At 48.6% G+C, this 17,300-nt stretch overlaps 1 protein-coding gene and 1 long non-coding RNA gene across 4 annotated transcripts in view; one reads left to right on the top strand and one right to left on the bottom strand.

The window, feature by feature from the left end:
• The window catches only part of EPHB1 (EPH receptor B1), a 414,308-nt gene that overhangs the window by 51,934 nt on the left and 345,074 nt on the right, over window positions 1-17,300 (top strand). The window lies entirely within an intron of this gene.
• On the bottom strand, window positions 1,593-3,979 carry LOC115292251. 2 transcript variants are annotated; one of them, XR_003908876.1, is made up of 2 exons: window positions 3,858-3,979; window positions 1,593-2,547 (listed from the first exon to the last, which is right to left on the bottom strand). It is a non-coding gene; the product is annotated as an uncharacterized LOC115292251 (long non-coding RNA). The 2 variants fall into 2 exon arrangements; XR_003908877.1 differs by having other exon boundaries at window positions 1,593-2,544.

The raw sequence follows: 17,300 nt of genomic DNA, 5'->3' as shown, positions 1-17,300 counted from the left end.
CCTATGGAAGGTTCCAGGATACCCAGAGGTGACCCAGGTTAAAACACACACATCATGGAAAAACACATCCCAGACAGAGAGGCAGTTCACGGGAGCCTTTGAGAATTTTCAGCACAAGCAGGGTGAGGCTTGGTTCTCCTCTGGCTTCAGAGGTGGCTACTCAGCTTGTGCCTGGAGAAGTGAGCTAGAGCTCTGACTGCCCAGGAGAGTGAAAGCACTAGGGTGACATTGCCGCCGGCCCTTTAGCAGGGTTACTTGGAGCCAGGTACCTTCCCTCACTGGGCCTCAGTCTCCTCGTCTGTAAATATGCAGATGATGAACCTACTGTAGCAGGTTTTGGAGAGGATTAAGTGAGATCTGTGCCAAAGTGCTTTCAAACCAAGGACTTCTCCGGGAGTGGTGGCAGCTCATGGCCCTTCTGGACTCCTGGTGGCTGCAGGGAAGACATGCATTGTGTTGAATCAGCCTTCTTTATTATATATATTTTTTTCTTAAAATTTTAATGTTTACTTTTGAAAGAGAGAAAGAGAGAGAGCATGAGCAGGGGAGGGGGCAGAGAAAGAGGGAGACACAGAATCTGAAACAGGCTCCAGGCTCCAAGCTGTCAGCGTAGAGTCCAACGCAGGGCTCAAACTCACGAACCTCGAGATCATGACCTGAGCCGAAGTTGGCACTTAACTGACTGAGCCACCCAGACACCCCAAATCGACCTTGTTTAAAGGACATGAAAAGGTGGGTGGATTGAGTCTGTTGGTCTGCCCTGAGATTTGTTCAGGAAGGAGGAGGAGTAGGAAACCAGAAGGCTTGGCCAGGGTGGGGCTACCAGGAGTGTCATGGGGTGATCTGAGGTAGCCATTTCAAGCTGGCTCCAGGCTCTCATATTTTGTGGAGCAGATATCCCATATGGGGAGTCACATTCTGTGTCTGGATAAGGATCAGTGTTGTGTTTAAAAAAAAGAATCAGGCTTAAACAGTTCTCCATCCATGGACTTGAGACATTGTGTGCCCTGATGCCATGCCTAGAGTCAGGCCCTGGACTGTGAGGCTCTGGTGGCTTCCTCCCACTGAGCCTGCTCATAATCTGTGCTTATTGGCTATTTGCTCATTACACCAGAAATTAAACCAAATGTTTACATTCCATAGAGATGCAAGGTGATTTATTTGGGGGGAATTTTTGTATTTCCATATGCCTCAGTTTCCCATCTGTGCCTCCATTCCATCTCAGCTATGAACTCATAATGGGGAGTAATGAATTTCTTAGACTTTGCATGAAGAGATGTTAGATTGAATGTTGTGAAATTAAACTGAGTTAAACTGACAGAGCTGTTGAATACAGACAGTACTGTGTGACAAGGAGGAGGGTTGTTCCCTGGGAGCCTCAGGAACAGGGTGAAGCTCTGAGCAGAGGTTGGTTTTAGGGGAGTCTTCCTGGAGGCAAGGGAGTATCACGATGAAGCATTACAAAAAATACATTAAGTATGGATAACAGCAATTTTAATAAACATTTTACTTTTAATATGTTTATAGTGTTGTTAATTATCTCTCTAAGTGGAGAAAATAGGAATTGTAGCACATTGAACAAAGATTGCTGATTAGGATAATAAAATGGAAATTTTAATCAAGACGATAACTTTAAGTTAAAGGGAGTTTTCTCCTAGGCTGCTGGAGCTTTCATCTTTATTAAACACCTCATTTATCATCACCACTCCATTCATCATGAACGTTAGATTAATATTGACAATTTACAATAGAAATAACTTTTTCTTGCCGTTATGGTGCTGATTTGGTAATGGTGTTGGAGACTTTGAGGCTGTCACTTCCGCCTCTGCTGCATTGGCTGCCATTCTCTAAGCCAGGCCTCAAGTCACCGGCCACCTGGCAGGGAGGTCTTCTTCTGCCAGGAAGCTCCTCCATGGCATTCAGCTAAAGCTAAAGCTGTTCTTCTTCATGGAGAAAGTGAAAGACCTCTGATGGCTTGAGGTTGTCTCTTCATGGTGGAAATGTGCCCAAAAGTCACAGGCCTCTCCTTCCTAGTCCAGTGCAAGAGGTATTTATGGAGTACCAGCCAGGTACATGGACTGCCCATGCAGGTGGGACAGCCCTGCCCTGCGGAGACCATGCCTGCACCTATGGCGGGAGGCCCAAGTGTCACATGACAACTTGGACAGATGCACCCCAGAGATTTAAGTGGAGAGAGGTTCTTAAAGGGTGGTGCCTGGCCCACCAGCATCAGCGGGCACACCAGTGGTTGAGGTCCATGGCTCCAACCAGCCACTCTCTGACTTCCAAAGGATCCTCTGGAAGGCTTGTCCAAACCTATTGCTGTCCCCCACCTCAAGCTTCTGACTGGGTAGCTTTAGGGTAGAATGCAAAAAATTGCATCTTGAGCAAGTTCCCAGATGATACTGATGACAACTCTTTGAGAACTACTGATTTCAACTCAGGGAAGACTGCTAAGAAGATGACCAGGATGACTTCATGGAGAAGGGTCCTTTAGCTTCTAGGGGAGAAGTAGAGCCTCACCATGCAGAGACAAGGAGAAGTCTGCTGGAGGGTGAAGTGGCCAGAGTCAGAAAGGGGAAGTTTGGAGGACAGCTGGTCCCAGGGAGATGAATGGCTTAGGAACCCTTGAGGCTGATGTAGACCTAGACCAGCAGGTGGACCTGGGTGTTGAACAGGGGAGCTCCATCTCTGTCTCAGGAGAGGGGTGAGTGTGCAGGGGGAGCTGTTGCTGGCACCATGAGAACTCAGGGGGACCCTGAGGGCAGGCCTAGGAGATCAAGGGTTGGTACCAGCTGCATAGCTGTCTCCAAGTACAGCCCAGTCCACACCACGGAGACCTGGGCTTCAGGCTGCATCTCCCCAGGCCTGCTGTCTGGGTTAATGGCATTTCCGTACATTGCTGCCTTTGCTGGGCAGGGGAGGGAAGGGGATGGACGTGAGTGTGTGTTGGGGAGCTCTGCTCCACCAGCCTCCCCTGTGTGGAAAAGAGCCACCACCTTGGGAAGAGGATTGCTCTGGCCTTGTGCTAGGTCTGCTGGGCCCAGCTTTGGGGGTTCAGCCAGCAGCAGGGACCCCTCAGTTGTGCTGGGAGGCTGCCCCTGATGGTGTTCTCAGACACTGGGGAGGGGACCAGGTCACTGACGCCTGCATGGAGCTGCCTTCTCTTTGGAGCCACTTCATTCTTCCACCTTCCCCAATCCTCTAGGGCTTCTTAAATGTGCTACATTACTTCTTAAAAAGCCTCTTTCTTTTCCTTGATCATAAAATTGCCAAGGAACAATGGCTGTCATTTAAAACGGCAGCATTAAAGCTGCTTCCCACCAGTGACTGCCATGTCATCGCTGTTCCACATCAAAGCAGCACTGAGCTCCTTGGGGAGGAGAGAGAGGAGGGCCTGGCCTCAGTCCTCCCCAGCTCAGGGGGGCAGCCAGCCTGTCGGCTGAGACCTCCTCTGAATGAAAAGGGTATCCTCCACATTGGCCCCGGGGAGACCACCCTGGTCTGGGGCCTGAGAGAAATGAGGTTGGGGGCTTACAGGGATGGTTTCCTCTCAGTCTTATTGAGTATCTTCTGGGCTTGCCCCCACTGACTGCTCTTAGTCAAGGGTGGGAAACCAGGGAGCATGGGGCAGAAAGGAGGCCGTGTCCTAGGCATGAGAAGGGGTTATGGGGTTTGAGGGCTGATGTGGGAGTCTTCTGCCAGCCACTCATGCTAGCCCCAGAGGGATTATGCCCAGGCAAGGGGGGGCAGTCTACGTTATGTACCCACATGAGCTGTAGGGATTCTTGACTTGCTGTTTAATGGGGCTGGGAGGTCATCATCCACCCCACTCCCCCTTCCTTGGGGAGGCTCACTCATGGCTGCTCCATGGGCATGAGGAAGGCTGGGCAGTGTCTCCACGGAGCAGGGTCAGCCACAGCAGATGCTCTGGCTGGTGCTTACATAGCCAGGAGTGTTTGTCCCCTTCCCCTTGGGGACAGCCCCTCAGAAGCAGCTGGAAGGGAAATTGCATCACAATAGAAGGCCTTGACCTCCACCCCGTCAGGAACTGCCTTTCTCCTCTCTTCCCTGTTGGATCGCTGCCCTGTTTACTCCTGAGCTGATGGTCCGAGTGTGTTTGGGGGGAAAGATGCTGGTTCTGTGTCCCTCCAGGGTCTGGCTGGGTCCAGCAAGGAGGGAAACAGAGGTGGGGCCCCTAGGGCTGGGCTCCCCTTGTGGGGAGGCCGCTGAACACTTGCCCACAATGCAATGCCACCTTCTCAGTGACAGGTTTCCAAGGGCTGTTAGGCCTCTAGCGAGACTCCTTTTGGGGCCCTCCTTGGGGTCTCCTCCACTGTCCAGTCCTTAGCCTTTCCCCACAGGCCCCCAGTCCTGTGCAGTCCAGCCTAGACTCCTGGCACTCCCCCTGCTTCCTCTCTCCACCGCCCCTTCTCTTCCCTTTCATTTTCCCTCCAGTTTCTTCCATCCCTCCCCCACCTCATCCTTCTGTAACTTTGTTTCTAGAGTCCCCCTCTTCCGCAATAGGCTCTTCTTCCTGGTGGATGTCCACCTTGAACTCCACGCATATTTGTATGGCAAGGTTCATATGGGCTGTCTGCACTTCTGCAGTCGTGTTCCTCGAATTACTGCAAGTTCAGTGTGGGAGCAAAGCCATGCTCACTGACCCCAGGGCTCTGCCCCATCAGCACTGTAGCCACTCTTCAGGCTTGACAGGGGATAGTTTATTTCAGATCTGATGTTTGCTCACAGGTTGTCTTAGAAAAGAAAGTATATATATTAAATCCTCCTTGTTACACATTATATGAATTATGTTGGCTGAAAATCATATAATGGTGCAGAATCTTGGGGGAGGGGGAGCAATTTATAACCTTGTTTAGCATTTTGTAGCTATGTCCTTGCTCAGAGCCAAGCCATCGTCCTTTGCAAGGGTCTGGAGACCTCATGTGTCCATGGACCTTAGGATGAGCCCGGGATCTTGATGCATCCTCTTTTGCTCACTGTCTGTTTTGAAGCTCTGCCCGAAGGTGGATTTTCAGTAGAACCTCTGGGCTATCAGGATCTGTCCAAGTTCAGATTATGTGCCCCGCCCACATCCTGTGCAGGCGGCTGTGCACTTAACCCACCTCAGGGTGTTTTCCTACCTGTTTTAAGTGGTCGCCACAGGACAGTGCACCACCATCTGGTGTCATCCACCTGCTCGCACCTCTCACTGCTGTCTTCCTCAGTGGCCCTCTCATTGGCTGCACACCCCTCTGGCAGTCTGCCTGGACCCTGAATCTGCAGCCGCAACACACCCCGACACTCCCACCCTGGCCAGCAGCATTTTCACAGATGGCTCCGTTAAATCTGGATGGGTTCCTAAGGTGTTATTTGATTTCTGCAGCCCTATTGTGCCAAGACCATATGGGGCTACAAGGAGAGAAGGGCAGAGGGTCAGGCACTTACTCCTCCACCCCCACGGTCTCCCTGAATTTCCTTTGGGCACCCTCTTCATGGTATTTCATGAAATCCTTTGTGGAGAAGTGATGGGATTTTGCAGAGAATTTTTGTAGATGCATTCAACTGCAAAAGAATGCATCACCCTTACCAGGAGGAGAACTAAAGACCTGAAAAGCCACAAAGGTAACATTTGGAAAGCGTGAAACTGCTCTCCTCTGAGATTTGGGGTGCAGGTATCCATATGTGCAGTACATGTGGAGGGGGAGAGACACAGACACACAGACATACCCAAGCACCCTGATTATTAATGTGTATTGTAGGAAGAATGGCTGTCCCTAACTTCAGCAGAGGGTCATAGGCATGGAGTTAGGGACAGGGACTAGGAAAATCAGTGCTAGCTGGGGTCAGGATATCTCCACTGTTGACCTTGCTGCCTGCCAAACACGTTGAGAATGGGAAGGCCACCCGAGCCTCATGTTCCCATCCATAAAGTCAGATGGGCAGATGATGTTACGGGCAACTCAGACTTTCTGTGACTGTAGCATCTGAAGACCAGGAAGGAGTGGAACTGGTGGGGAGTGGGGAAGAGAGAAAGGGAGGGTGGGGGGAGGGCAGAGTGAGAGAATATAGAGAAAGCCAAGTAGTGGGGGAGAGAGAAGGTGAAAACAGAAGTGAGGGCAGACATGGAAGGGAAGCAGAGAGAGAAAAGTGAAGGCTGTCCTGGGAACTAGTGTGGTTCGAGGGAGAGAGAGGAGGGCTGCAGGGCAGACTGGAGGAGCCTCTAGGTGCTTTTGCTCCTGGATGACTTACAGCCCCCACCCTACCTGGCTCATTCTGAGGAAAGCCACAGTAGGCCACGGGCACCCCTGAGGATGCTCCAGGTCATGTGGTTGCTGTGGGCAGTCTCTCACTATGGACCTGGAAATGGAAAGGAATAGCAGGCTTGTTTGGGGATAAAGTCCACAGATTTTAGTGAAGGGTTGGTTATGGGAAGGAGGGGAGAGGGAGTTTTCGGAGATGGCATCCCGGTTTCTGGCTTTTACAGCTGATGGGTGATGATGCCACTTGCTGAAATGGGAAAGGATGGAGGATTGCTGTGTTTCGGTGACTTGACATGGAGGTGTGGCTCTAGGGCTCAGAGGAGAGGTCTTTGGGATGGAGGTGGAAAGTTGGTGGCTATGGCATACAGATGGGAGACCCCCATCAGAAGCACCATTGCCCAGCAGTGTTCTTGGCCCCTTCTTATAGGGGTGGGGAAAAGAGAAAGCTTTGAGAAGAGAAGGCTCTGGGCTCCACCACCCAGAACTAAAGTCAGGTGGAAAATACTGGACATGGTTCCATTTAGGAGCAACATCATATCTCTACCAAGTGCGTTCTTTTCCACCAGGACCAGAGCCCATCCATCACGGAGTCTTTCCCAGGAGCCCATTCTCAGCCCCAGAATCCTTTGATCGAGTAGCTTCTACCAAGTGTGATTTCTGTTGGTGTGCAAGTAGGCATACGCATTCCTCTCCTGCCCTGGAGATTAACCCGAGGCTTCTGTGCAACAGGTGACATTTGTCTTGCTGCAAGCCCCAAGGCAGTGTCAGGAGGGACTGGCTGGGGCCCTGGGTGCATGGAAGGTCAGGGAGTGATTGAGTGATAGGAGTGTGCAGGAGATGCTCAGCAAATGTGTGTAGAATGAACAAATGTCTAGAGGAGTTGGTGTTCACAGCCTCTTTGGGGCAGAGGTATGGGATCCTGCCTCATGACCTAGGGTACCATGCTGAGCTAAGCCAGGCCTGGGAAGAGCCAAGCTGAAGGAGGAGGCTCCTTGAAAGGTGACCTGTGTCCTCATCTTGATCCTCTAATGTCTCTCTCTGGTTTAAGTCAGATCCACTGTGAACCCTGCCTCACAGTTTCCACTTCTCAAGGAATTGCTTTTACAAATGCACTACACTTAGGCGAGATGCCATCAGCCTGCACTGAGGGTCTTTGGTGAATGGCCCCGGGAAACTCTTGGTGGTGTTTATTGGAAGTGTGTTGTTGTCAGCGTTCATTGCATTACATGATGTCCTCTGTGAGAGCCCGTGGGAGGCATTTGCTTCAGGCTTCTGTATCAAGAATGGCTGGGCTTTTCTGAGTAGCCATTTACTTTATGTCCCGTGGACCCCGTGACCTGGGTAACTGATCAGGTTTTCCGCATCCAGTGACCGCTAGGAAATCCAGCTCTGAATGTGTGGCTTGGCCACAGAAATGAGTTGTCTTAGCCTCACTGTGGGCTCCAGTTTATGTCTTCATTTTTGGTTTGGCTTTTTCTTTCTCACTTGTGTTTCTTTAAAGGCTTTTCATTGCTTTCCCTCTTATTGTAAGACAAATATAGATGCTCTACAAAAAGTTCATGTATAGAAAAGTGTAAGGAGAAAACAAAGTCATTTATAATCTCCACCTCCTCCTTGTGGCAATCTGTTAAATTTTGTGTTAACTTACCTGTGACTTTCCTATACATGTATGAGCATGCAACACACAGGTGTGCACACACATGTACACATATGCAGATTATTTGGACAATTTCACCATGTTGTATGTAATGTATGGTAACTTCAAAAATAGCAGTGTATATTTTTTACTTGGTTACTTAGACTTCTTACAGTATTTTACATAATTCTTGTAAGACACCTTACATCTTTAGAATAGAGTGGATTATAAATAAAATAAAATAAAATGTAAAATTTAAGGCAGAGACTTCCAGGGAAAATTTGGAACCCAGAGTGAGGGAAGGCATGCAGCAAGGTCTAGAGAAAGGCCCAGAAGGGCTCCCCAAAAATGGGAGGCTCTGGACTGGGGTGAGAGACAGCTGCCCCTGGGGTGGTCACCCTGGCAGGCTTGCCTCAGGTCTTGTGGGGGAGTTGAACACATTGGAAGAAGTTCAGAGGTGCCCATTGGATCCCACAGTCAGATGGGAAGAAACTTACCTGTTGAACCTGTAGACAGACTGTTGGGGCAACTATGAGGTGTTGAAATGGTGTAGAAATGGTGGGGGGGATGTCTGTCCTCTGAATGACAACCTACCATTCATCTGAGCAGAGATATCAAAAGTCACCTTGAAGCAGCAAGCTGGCTCCTGGATGAGATGGGGCTGTGACCTGATTGAGCATACTAGCTGTAATGGGAGCGATATTTTAGAAATATCTCCTGATATATTCTGTATCTGTAGGTTCATTTATTTCCCTGTAGTCCTTTTACCGACGATGCTGGTGGAAGAAGAGAGGAAACATACTGCATAGTAGGGAAAAAGGAAGCTAGGACCTAGAGAAGTTTCATTTTCACTACTGTAACTCATGTTATTGAGCCCTGACCTAGTACCAGACAGTCTTCTGAGCATTTTAGAAGTATTTTCCATTCAGTTCACAAAGCGCCTCTATGAGATGGTAGTATTGGGATTATGCCCATTTTATAGATGATGAAATAGAGGAAGAGAAGGCTCAAGTGACTTACTGTAGGTCATGGAGCCACTAACAGGTAGAGCTAAGATCTAAAGCCAAGTGGCTCGACACAGACAGCAGCCTTAATTTATGAGGGTCTAGGACCCACTCAGGAATACAAATAAGAAAACTCTCCTGGTTCCTGGAAGAAGACAAAGAAAGAGGAAGGCTAGGGTGGAGCTGAGTGCCAGGGTCCCAGAGCCCTACTTTGAGATGGGGGAAGGTGCTGGGGTTGCCAGGGGCTTGGAGACCATAGACAGGCTTGGGGGAGTGGATGGATGGGGAGATGCGGCAGCTGGGACCAGGCCTGGAGTGGGGCTTCATCATGAGTGGGAGGGGCCCTACGCTGATACCATGAGCCTGATGAGCCAGGCAATTCAGCGTCCCCTCAGAGAGCAGGCCTGGCACTCAGCGTGGGTGGGGACAGGGGTGGACAGCCACAGTCCATGAGGATAGCTCAGCTTTACTGCACCCTGCTCCATCTCAGTCCTGACTGAGAGGTGCTGGGAGTTAAGTACCCTAGGTTTTAAAGACATCATATGAAAAAAGGAATAAAATATCCCATAATTTTTATATTGCATACATGCTTAATTGGTAAAAAAAAAGTCTCAATTTTGTTCATAATTGGGATGAATAAATTATTAAAATTTTGACTTTTATTTTTCATGATTTTGTTACCGAAAACCTTGAAATTATACATATGACTTGGATTATGTTTCTGTTGGACAGCACTGGGTTAGACAAGAAGAAAAGATTTTAAAAAAGGTTTTAATTTTTACACTGAACTCTGTGAATTATTATTGTGTAAAGTGAATCTCAAGGAAGAAATAGGGCAATATGGGAATTGAGATCTCCCAATTGTTGGGCCGGGTGTTGTGGTAAGGGCCTGATGCCAGGCAAGCTGGGGAAGCTGAGTGAGCCAGCCCCAGGAGGGCAGTGTCCGGCAAGTTCCAGTGGGGTAGGCTCCTGGGAGAGCCCCAGGCTGTCCCTGACCCAGCACAAAGCTCCGAGTTTATTCATGCCTGTGCCCTATCTGTCTGCTCCTCCTGGGATATGCCCTCTCTCTTCTGTTAGTGCCTTCTCCCTCTCTCTGAGTTCTTGCTTCCTCCTAGTTGGTCCAGCCCTTCTTCATGTCTTTCACTTGGCCTAGCCTCCTCCTAGCTGCCTTAGCCCTGAAGGCCTTACTTCACAGTCCTGATACAGGCATTCTGGTTGGCAAGTCATCTTTCTCACCAGACAGTGGAATGGCCACTGACTGGCTGAGGGTGTTTGTACTCAGTGCTGGCTTCTGATCCACTCTGCGGCTTCCTCTGTTTGGATGCCAACTTGGCATGTGCCCCTGAGCAGAGGGCAGAGAAGTTGGGCCTTATGGCACTGGATAATGGGGGGTGGGGTGGTTAACGATGAGAACAGAAAGACTGGCACTGTCCATCTCAGCACCATGCTGGAGGGCAGTGCTTGTCCCAAGCACCTGTTCAGAAGTGATGCCTGGTATATCCCTAAGGTAGAGGTGAAGGCATAGCCCAGTGGATGCTGATGCTCTTAAGTATTTAATTCTATCATCAGTTGCCCTGTACCTGTTGGCTAATGTGACTGTCCATGTAGCTTGTCTCCATGGAGAGAGTGTGTGCTGGTGAGTCAACATAGGTTTTCTGGCTACCTGGATGGTTACTCATTTCGTTTGGAAGCAACACATTGGCATCCTGGTTATACATCACACTTTGTGAATGTTATTAACAAAAATTACCATAGTTGTGGGTCTGACCTGGTCTGGGTTATTTTATGAAAGATGATACCAATTTGGCAGGCTTTCTGGAAGCTGTCCAGAGGGCCTTAGACTGTTCCCTTCCCCCACCTAAGTCTTCCAGAACTGCTCCAGGCTGACAACTGTCTTGCAAGCATTATGGTCCCATCAACAGTATCATCATTATTACTGTCATCTCCAGGAGATCACCGTAGGTTGAGGTGATAAGCAGTCCTTGGTTGGGGCCCAGAAGGCTGTCCTGCAATCATCCCAAGTGCTCATTTGGTTCCCTAACTGGTCAGAATCAAGAGCAGTGCTTTGAGTGTGTTTATGTGAGCATTCCCAAAGTGGCCTGTGGGAGGGAGGGCATCTGGGGCTACCACAGCCAAGTAATTAAACAGGAAGAATATATCTGATGTCCAGGTAATTACTGCTGAACATCTGCTAAATATGAAGTTTCATTGATGGCTGGTGTTGTTAGGCATGGAAGTGATGGTGTGTTTGCACTCAACATGGCAAGGGATGATTTAAAACCTGTTCCCATAAGCAGCCCACAGAGCAGCCCCAACAGAAGGAGCCTGGAGCTTATGTAACCTGACCCAAAAATCACTTCCAGAAAAGGGCACAGAAAAGCATCTCTGCTTTGGAAAGGCTGCTAGAAATAACAGCACGAAATGACAGAGGCACAAGAAAGGACTCTTGAGAGCTGCTCAAGTCCACTCATCTGACTGTTGAGGAAACTGACGCAGCACAGGGAGGGCAAGTTACCACAGGGTCAGTGACGGTGCTGGAGGCAGGACCAACCAGCCAGAATCTCTCGCTGGGACATCCCTCCCAGCGGGTCCCCAAAGCCCAGCCTATAGCACTGGGCCATCCCCATGGGAGCATGGGAATCCAGGGTGGGTTCCTGTGTGCTGCACAGGCCTGTGTGCGGGTGAGCTGCTTACACCAAGTCCTTACCTGCACAGCCTCATGAGCTGAGAGCCACGGGGGAAAGTGTGTTAGAGGGGATTCAGAGAGTTGTTACCTCTGATTTACAGGGCTTTTTCTTTCTCCTGTCCACTTCTTTGGGGGCAGGAAAACACCCTGAACTTCTGATTTCTTGTGCCATTCTTCTCGTCAGCATCTTCAGTTCACTGTGTTAGGCTCTGATCGAGGGACACATGGTGTAATATCTTTTCCCCTCTCTCCCTCTCCAATTATTGCTTCTCCTTATGGGTGGCCATCAAATGATGATCACCAAATAGAGAAAATTCTTCTCAAACACAGCTTCAAGGTGGTAATTATCAGAAGGCAAAAAGGAAACTCATTTGGGCAACGCCTTCCACCCCACTCTTCCAAGTTAACTTGGGGTGTGGTAGGAGCTTCCAGCCTGTTCTAGCTCATTCTGGTTAAGATGTATGGCAGGTCTATGCCTTGATCTGGGTCCGGTGGTTCCAGGCTTGAGCTCTCTAGGGGGCTGGTCCCAGAGTGCTGCTCTGTGAAGCCTCTTGGCCCCACCCCCCTGGTTAAGACACCCTGCCTTCCCTCGCCTTCAAGGACCCTTCTGCTGGAGCCTGCAGGAGTCAGTAATAAGATTCATAGCATCTTTCTTCTGAGCCTCAAGACCCCTGTCGTCTGTCCTCTTGGAGGCTGCTAGCTGCACCATTAGGACTTTGAATTTCCCTATGCAAGAGTAATTACTCATTCAATCAACAGGCATTTATTTGCAAATTTCCTCCCTTTTTAAAATAATGATTTATGTCACAAAATCCCTAAGTTCATTTTTTTGGTGATTCCTCTTCCAGTCTGTCCAGATGCATAAAAATTTGATGTTCATATTTTCCTTGTTCTACAAGATCTCTGTTATTTTCATTTTAGATAGCTTTGTCATAGTCCATCACGGAGCTACATAATATTTAAACACTCCCCTGTTTCATGAAATTGTGGTAAGTATATCTGTGTTTAGCTTTCCCTCATACTGTTTTTCCTTCCTCTGGTAAACTCTGAAGAGTAGATTATTTTGAATGCCTTTATAGCTGTTGAAAGTACAGAGTTACATCATATGTACATTTAAGTGACTGTAATTCAGCTCTAACAAAAGGGAAAGGGTAGAAATATACAGACACACACACACACACACACACACACACACACACACACACACAGTGGGAAAGGGGCATAGACTTTGTTGACCCTTCAGCCCATCTCCTTCCTGCAAGCCTCTCATTCTGGAAGTCTCTCCCCACATCCTCATTAAAGATTCTGGTGTTAAAGATGCGTGGTTTTTGTGTTCTCTGGCACCTAAGTATATACCAACTGCTTTATCTGGCACCCAGCCAAAGAAAGGGGCCATCTGTTTCTGGGCTGCTTGGAGAAGTGAAGAGATGACATGGGGGTCTCCAGCCTGGTGCCTTCCTCAGGGACTATCAAGGACAGTTTTGACTATAGGGACCTTCAAACCTAACCCTGGCACACGAAGCAGTTCCACTTAATGCTTTCCAAAAAGGTTACTTGGTACTGTCACTGTGACACTAGAGCCGTCACCAGTCGTCACACCCACCATGCACCTCAGCTCACCCCAGATTTAATAGATGAAAAGTAGTACTGTTTAATCTGTATGTGTTTGCTGCCTGTTTTGTTTTACTTTTTGTGTTTCCCCAAGAAGTGCTCGGTGGTTGCCTGGGTGTGCAAGAGGCGGTGAGGAGGGAGGAACCTGAAGAATGGGGCACGTGGGAGGAAATTGGTGGACTGGAGTGCCTGGAGGAGGGCAGGGCCGGGTTTGCAGCTGTTGGGGTTGTGAGCGAGTGCACTGGGGAATGAGCGCACATACGTGAAGAGCCACGTTGGAGTCTAGAAGAGGAGGGGATAACTCTGAGACCAGGAAAAAGGAGATGGAGTAGAAAGACAATTAGTGTCACTCTAGAGTTGGTGAGGGCCAGGGCATTTAAGAAGGCCATCTAATGCATGGAATGTGACCAAGACTACCAGCAAAGGGGGGTGCAAAGAGCCACGTTGGCAAGTTTGTTTCCTGGCGTGGTGGGATGGAATCCACATCACCAGGGACAAGAGGCAGTGTACGTCTAGGTATAGACCATTCACCTGAGTTTCAACCACCAAAATTTGAGAATTTGCAGTGCCAGCTAGAGGAGGAAAACAGCAGAATAAGGGGAGCCATTTTAGGTTCCAGAAAAGGAAGCTGTCATGGAAAGGTGTGTGGAACATTTAAGGACTGGACAGGGCCAGGGAGGGATAAGAGAACTCCTTCCCCTCCTGAGGTGGGAAAGATGTGTTGGGCACTGTTGGGCTGAAAGAATAGCTCATTTGTGATATGGCGGTCCCTGGGATTCTGCCTTGGGTATTCATTTTGGAGGAGTGAAGAGGAGCCCTCAGAAATACTTAGCAGCCTCCCAGCCAGGCTTGGGGTGGGGCCTCTCCTCTAGGGATTCCTTATAATGTCCATCTTGGTCTCACTGCTGCCCCTGCACATGATCAGTTCTCAGAGTCTCAGAAATTGCTGGGCATCATGGGTGAGGGAGGGATGCTATGGGAAGCAAGAGATCACAGGGCTTGCCCACGACCTTCCCTGCTCACCAGGTGCATGTGGTCCAGTGCGAAGGGTGACGGGGCTCAGGGACACAACCACCTGGGTGTCTTGAGCCCAGGTTGATGTGTAGGAGAAGCACCTGGATCTCTGGGCGTTGGGCAGTTTTGGAGTTGCAGTCAGCAGGGAGGGAGAAGGAGCAATTTGAGTTGGTCTAAAAAATCAGAGGTGTGTATCCTGTGGATTTCCTTAGTCTGTCTGTCTGGAGCCCTAAAATAGACTTACACTTGTCTTAACCATGGTTTTCCCCCAAGGCTACTAGCTTGTTTGGTCATGGAATTACTTTTCTGGACAAGTTATTCTTTTTTTTGGTTTAACCTTTGTAAGTTGAAAAAAGATACCCAATTAGAATAAAACTTTAATTAAATTGAAATACCAATTAAAAAATATCATCAATTAAAATAGAACACTAATTAAAGCGTTTCCAACCATAGCAGCCAGGATGACCTGGTGGCCTGGGAGCACTAGTATTGGTCACGGGTGGCCGGAAGGTTAGCCAGACATGTTGCTGCAGCTTTTGGGATTTGGGGTCCAAGAAGGCTGGTGTCTCTCTTGTGGAGTTGCTCAGTTCCATGGCACAGTGTGTGACCCTCTTCCTCCTCCTCCTGGAGGAGAGGGGGTCACAGCAGGTACTAGCTGTCAGAGGCTGTCCTCCTGGGGCCACAAGTAGGAAGGGCGGCAGGACACATGCAGGACCTTGCATGCACCACATCTGATAGAGTCACTTTGACCTGAAATCACATGGACATTTAGGGTGCTGTTTTCCTTCCACTTAGGATGGAACATGGGGCCGTCCTTGGCACTATGGCTGTGAGAGCCAGTGCCTGTGTGTAGCTTTGCTCTAGGGGAGCCTGGACATCAGCTGGGATCCCTGACCTGGTATTTGTGGCCTCATGCCACTTGTCTTCCCTTTGTCTTCTTCCCTGTCTCTCCTCATCTCTCACCAGGCCTGTGTGTACAAAGGCCATCCATTCAGCCACTTAAGTCTTCCAGCTAACTGGTCAATTGCTGGAAGTAATAAGATGCTTCTATGAAGATGTCCATGGCCACCTACTCCCCAAAGCCCACTTAGATAGTCTTTTTGCTGCTTCTCTAAGCCTGTATGTTGGCCTTGCTTGGCCTGTTTCACATCATATTGCAATTACTTATATACAAGCCATTTCAGTTCCTTTGTAGAAGTCAGGGTATCAGTTAAAAATAGCATTAGGTTGCATCTTTATTATATAGTTGACTGTTTTTTAAAGGGTAGTGGTTTACCTTTACTTATTTTTTATCCATTGATTTTTATAATTACTCATTAACTTTCAAACTTTAACAATTTTCTATTTCACTCTTCCAAGGAAGAGCTCTATTTTGACACGAACAAAGTGTCAGTGTGTACAAGAGCCCCTTCTGCCTCTGTCCAGCATTCCCTGCCTGCAGAGGCTGGGATTAGGGGGCCATAACCCAGACCCTTGCTTACTGACGTGAGCTCGCTTCAAGAGCAGCTGAGTTCGTAGGAGAAAATCAGTAACCTCATGTATGCTTGTCTTTTAACCCAGTACTCTTAAGTGGGAGGAGGCTCCACCAGGAACAGAAGAAGGAAGAAATTAGGTAAAAGTAGAATCAATATTTGTGTTAGGTTTTTAAAGACTTAACAGTCTTTTACTGTACATGATTCTGGGGTATAGTGCCTATTATTGCAGACCTCCTGGAACAAGCCTTGGGAAAGAAGCGCAACATTCTGGATTTCGTCTTTGACCTCAGAGCCTGAAAATAGAACAGGTGTGGCATGCCCTGCAAAACATTGTTCCTTCTTTCCAATATATCTTCTTACCCAACTTTGTATTTAATGCATAGACCAGGAAAAGCAGGGCTGCTATGTGTCATCATCCTGTGCCCAGACTGTCCCTTGTCCCACGACCTCCCATGTAAGATGGAGGGGGAATAACAGTGGGTGACACAGTTGCATTCCACTTCCCAGCCTTGAGTCAGTGGTCACTGGGGAGGCGGGCGGTGGGCAGGAGGAGGGCTCAGGGACAGTGTTGTGGGAGGTGGAAGTGCCTCCGCTGGGGTCAGAATGAAGGCTTTCTTGGCGGGAAAACACTTTGGGGAAAGTGGCACATTCTATCCTCTGTTATGTTGAGAACAGCAGAGTTGGTGGCTCAGTAGCAGCCCCCTTCCCCCAGTACTAGGCCTTTTGATGTTTGTTCACCTCCTATGCCCCTCTTCTGAGCCTTGCTGCTTTTAATTGCTTTCTTGTGAGGTTCTCTTCCTCTTCTTTCCTTTAATCCTGTTTTCTGTGGGTTCTGAACTGTGCTTCATAATTCCAGTGTCAGGAGAAGGCTCCGGGAGACCTGGGCCCTTGTTCCCAGATGTCAGGAAGGGCTTCTTACTTCAGGGCTGGCTGTTTTACTTCCCTGACTTGCTGGCTGGCTCTTCCTCCATTTGTTGGGATACCTTAGCACACATACACTGCTGGTTCCTCTCCTTCCAGTTTGCCTCTCCCTCCCTTCTTCTGCCTCCCTGCCCAGTCTTTCTGTGATTGCTCTAGCTGCAGGCCCAGAGGAAAGAAGAAATCAGTGTACTTGAAAGAGAGACATTAATTATTCTATCGCCCTGAAATCTGCTCTTTCTCCTTACTTTTCATAAGAACCAAAACAGCAGGTGGAGAATAGTCTCCCTGTGACCGAGAAACTGAGGGGGTGGTAGAGGTCACGTGGAGGTTGTATGTCAAGAGGAAGCTGTTTGTTCATTTATTCATTGTATCAGATGTCTTTGGAATGCCCATTCACTGCCTGCTGGGCTGACCATAGTGGCCCCTGCATGGGCCTCCCAGAGGTCAGAGTTTGGGGCATATTTTCTCAGAAGAGTTTCTACAGTCTGCCTCAGATTCTTGAAGAAGTTCAAGATCTAAGATTGGTTTTTAAATTTTTTCTGAGGAGCCTGGCTAGAGGTTTATCGATTTTGTTTATTTTTTCAAAGAACCAACTCTTGGTTTCATTGATCTGCTCAACTGTCCTTTTGGATTTCTATATTGTTTATTTCTGCCTTGATCTTTATTATTTCTTTTCTTCTGCTGGGTTTG

Source organism: Suricata suricatta, chromosome 5 (genome assembly GCF_006229205.1).
Source record: "Suricata suricatta isolate VVHF042 chromosome 5, meerkat_22Aug2017_6uvM2_HiC, whole genome shotgun sequence".
NCBI classification, from domain to species: domain Eukaryota; kingdom Metazoa; phylum Chordata; class Mammalia; order Carnivora; family Herpestidae; genus Suricata; species Suricata suricatta.
Note: the sequence above shows the minus strand (reverse complement) of the source record. Positions and strands in the feature narration are given on the sequence as shown.